A 5,000-nucleotide genomic window follows, 5' to 3' on the forward strand; every position below is an offset into this window, starting at 1 on the left:
GAATTTGGATGGGATAGAATAGAACCAGTTCGCCTTATTAGAGACATGAAAGCAAAATATCAGCGTTTCATTTTAAAGATGAAAATATATATTATTGACTGATAGAAAATTAGTAATAAGAGATAAATTGCAACGAAGGGACTGTGTTTATGAGATATATATATATATATATATATATATATATATATATATATATATATAATGAATTTGGATGGGATAGAATAAGACCAGTTCGCCTTATTATAAGACATGAAAGCAAAATATCAGTGTTACATTTTAATGATGAAAACATAGATTATTGACTGATAGAAAATTAGGAATAGGAGATAAATTGCAACTAAGGGACTGTGTTTATGAAATATATATGCATATATATATATATATATATATATATATATGTATATGTATATGTATGTATATATATATATATATATATATATATATATATATATATATATATATATAAATGAATTTGGATGGGATAGAATAGAACCAGTTCGTCTTATCAGAAGACATGAAATCAAAATATCAGCATTACATTTTAATGATGAAAACATGGATTATTGACTGATAGAAAATTAGGAATGGGAGATAAATTGCAACGAAGAGACTGTGTTTATGAAATATATATAAAAAAATGAATTTGGATGGGGCAAAATAGGACCAGTTCGCCTTATAAGAAGACATCAGAGCAAAATATCAGCATTACAATTTAATGATGAAAACATAGAAATAGTAAATCATACCAAGTTATTTTAGAGCAATTAAAGTCTTTGACTTTTCATATCAAATCACATCAGTAAATAAAATGTTATGAACAACGCGCCAGATTAATTAAAGTATCCTATCTAGAAAGTCAGGAATATATGACAGGTGATCTTTGTTCAGGGTGATGCTTGTCAATCAGAAACATCAATTATCAATCAGCTTGCATTTATCGCAGTTCAATTGATGATACAAGAAAGATTATCGAATTGAATCAGTGACGTCATTGCATTGATTGCTATAAAGCAGAGGCCGATAGGACGGACAAAATAATAGAGGAAAAAAAAAAGGATGTGGAAAAGTTGGTAGTTAAATTATAAATATAACAGTGATCACTTCTTTATTTTCTTGGGGCCTCTCAGGTTATCAGTCTCATAAAGAAATAAAACTTATATATATATATATATATATAGTTAATATGAGATTTTAAGATCTCAGCAGCTAATATTAAAACTCTCCTGACAGGTGTTACGAGGCGGAGAGAGAGAGAGAGAGAGAGAGAGAGAGAGAGAGGAGAGAGAGAGAGAGAGAGAGAGAGAGAGAGTGGTTGAAGGATTCTCTCTCTATTTTACATAGCAACGCGATCTTTTGTGGTTAAAGACAAACAAAAGGCTCATTAAGAGGTCAAACTTTCATTCAAAGAGATATTGAGGTAACGAGAGAGAGGGAAAGAGAGAGGGCGCGCTAGAGAAAGAAAGAGAAAGACAGAGATAAAGAGAGAAAGCATTCAACCTACGCCATTGTCTTTTATCCCGATTGCATGCAACTTGCATTATGCCCTATAACGTCATGGCGGTGAAGATGTCATTGCGCAAGTTGAAAACACAAACACAGCCTTCTCTCTCTCTCTCTCTCTCTCTCTCTCTCTCTCTCTCTCTCTCTCTCTCTCTCTCTCTCTCTCTCTCTCTCATGAAATTTGGCTGTGGTCTTTAAAACAATGCGTAATGTCAGTCCTGATTTTTATCTAAGTTTTCACCAGATTCACTTAAATCTTTTAAGACAATATATTTTATATTTTATTTTTACCCCTGGCCGCTATGTCCTCTCTTTCTATGTTCAACTACTTATAGTACAAAACTATGATTTAGTACAATTCAGTTTATTACTGACAAAATCATTAACCCGAGTTAATGAAAAACAAACCAAATTTGTATTTTAACTTGGTATAAATAACTTTGTGTTTCCCCACCTTGGCCGTGAACAGTTGCAAGCAAAGGAATTCGAATTCCTCTAAATACCTCCCAAATCTCTCTCTCTCTCTCTCTCTCTCTCTCTCTCTCTCTCTCTCTCTCTCTCTCTCTCTTATTCAGGATAGACAAGGCAAAGTTAATTTTTTATGTAAGTTATATATACAGTATATGTGTAGTTATGATTTCCAAAGGAATGCATGTACAATCGCGCGAAGCACACACACACACACACACACACACATATATATATATATATATATATATATATATATATATATATACAAAACAAATGCAGCCATTTCTGGTCCACTGCAGGACACAGGCCTCAGGCATGGGGTATGTATGTATATATTAAGCTTTTCCCTCAACAGAGGGTGGCAAGAGATTAACAAAACAATGTTTACTATTTTATATTTTTACTGTTGAATCGTGGATGAATTTGCCATTAAAACAACGTCATGATAACTAAAATCATATACATTTAATACTTCACCAGAAGAAAATCAAGCCCTAATAAAAGGTTTCCTTCTCCCTTAAGAATTTAATGCTTAAAAAAATATTTTTTTTTATGTTATTCATGTCTTTCCTTCTGACTCGTTTCGTAGGCGAGTAGACAAAGAAAAGAGAGCAAATAATAACATGGGATGAAAGCAGGGCCGGATTTAGATTTGGTGAGGCCTTAAGTTATTCGAGAAAATGGAGCCTTTTACGTCTAGACTCCAGATGGCCTATGTCAGCGACAAATTGTAGCTGTTTTTATTTATTTTTTTTCTTTTCTCAATATACTCTATGATTTTCATGACCTAAGAGATATCAAAGGCCATTTGCACTTGATAAAATATGTATTTTATCAAAGTAATTGTTAAATTGAAATAGAATTGAGAAGTACTCAATAATTATTAATTCCTACCTCAGAATTATTGTTTTTTCATATAAAATTTAATAATGCGAACACTTCAGTAGAAAAGAAAAGTAAAAAAAAAGAAAACAATTTACAAAGGCTTGCAATCTAATCTCTAGAAACTTGTTGCAAGGAATAATTATAGTAATGCATCTACACAATACCCGTTATATTGTATAATTTCATCAAGATTTATTATACACAAACTGAACACAAACATAACCTAAACTAAAATTCTTCCTTGCCTTTGCCGGAGCAATGTCACTGATGATATCATCAAACGATAAACTGCGAAGTTTGGCACTTTCCATACACATGAGAGTGAGTAAACACAATTTATCCTGAGTCATTGTTGTTCTACATTAATTTTTATCCTCTTCAGCTGAGTAAAAGATCTTTCTCCAGAGCAATTTGTGATAATCAAACTATCAAACATTCTTAAAACTGCTTCTACGTTAGGGAATGCTGATTGGACATGATTGTTAAACCACAGCAAGGCGTTGTTAGTATGAAATAAATCAGTAGGCCTAAAATTGTGCTTTCAGTGTTAAACAAAGAATGAACCCTGATTAAATCTTGTTCAAACTTTCTTGTATTATTATCTTAGAGAGTAAAGATCATACATCACACAGTGTAGTCAATAATGTATTGTAACAAGAATTGGATATGTAAATAAGTAAATAAGCAGGGCTGTAGATGTATACGGAAGCAGTGCAGTGTTACGCAGTCTGCCGTTGTGTCACGCACACAAGTACGCAATCGATGCTTGTATAATACGGACGGTGACACATCAACAATGTAAACAATGTAACCATCTCTGACGGTCACGGATAATGATGAATAATGTTCAAACTATCGACATGCTGTAGTTCATAAAATCGTCAACAGATAGCACTGGTGGGAAGTTCCTGCTGAATACGTTTTCTGCAAAACTAGACATTTTATCATATATTTTTGAAATGCACAGACCGTTTTTCACTTTTTGGTGAGTCCAAAAAGTGGGGACCCTAAGCTATAGCTAGTTTAGCGTTGTAAATCACTCGTGGGGGAGTTCGGGGAAGGTTAGTTCCTTGAAGATCCTATTGGTCAGGGAAATATACAGTGGACACGTCTCTGATTCGCAACCCATGAGTCAGGAGTTCGAGCTCCCCTAAAGTCCCAATATATTGTCACTGCAGTTCCGTAATTTTACTGCTCATATTTTGAGCTAGAGTTGGGGATTATGTGGTATATACAGGCTTAATCATTAGCAGCTCTTGCCTGGCCCTCCCAGGTCCTAGCTTGGTTGAAGAGGTGCCTTCGGGTTTGGATGAAATATATTTGTGACCCTAGTAAACCTCTTTAGACCGGCAGTAAGGCAAATTATTACAATTTAGAAAGCCTCGACGAGGCAATTGTATAATGATTATAATGAACTGTGAATAAACTCATTTAAAAGGTAATAATTAAACTCTCTCTCTCTCTCTCTCTCTCTCTCTCTCTCTCTCTCTCTCTCTCTCTCTCTCTATTTATAGTCATATCTTTACGTCAGGGACTTGGCTCTATTTCATTTTGATATTAGCATTGTTTAAATTTCCATTTACGACATTTGACTTTGAGATCCGTTCTCGTTTTTTTTTAACATTGTATTATTTCATCTCCTTTGATATTCATTATTCTATCGGATCTTCATTCCCTTTGTAATTCACCTATCATGCATATTGAATATAAGGGGAATCATATGTATTACGTTGTCACCTTTTCCATTAAAATCCAGGTTTGACAAATTTAAACTACCGGTGTTTTTCAACACGAAGCGAATAGTGATGAAATTCTATCTTGGTTACCCTATTCCTCCTTTTTTACTTATATTTCTTTTTGTTATTATTTTCCCTCTTCTTCTTTCCTGGGTCTCGTGAATCCCCCAAACCATTTCTCAGAAAGACGTGAGGTTCAGTCGAAACCGTAGAGGGTTGAGACGGCGGCAAACTGGCCATGTTTCCCATTAATTCGTAGTTCTGCACTCTCTCTCTCTCTCTCTCTCTCTCTCTCTCTCTCTCTCTCTCTCTCTCTCTCTCTCTCTCTCTCTCTCTCTCTCTCTCTCTCTCTCTTATGAAACGTTGATTTCTGGTTAACAATATCAGATCAAAAATGGCATGTTTTGA

The sequence above is a fragment of the Palaemon carinicauda genome, chromosome 9, assembly GCF_036898095.1.
Source record: "Palaemon carinicauda isolate YSFRI2023 chromosome 9, ASM3689809v2, whole genome shotgun sequence".
Taxonomy (NCBI): domain Eukaryota; kingdom Metazoa; phylum Arthropoda; class Malacostraca; order Decapoda; family Palaemonidae; genus Palaemon; species Palaemon carinicauda.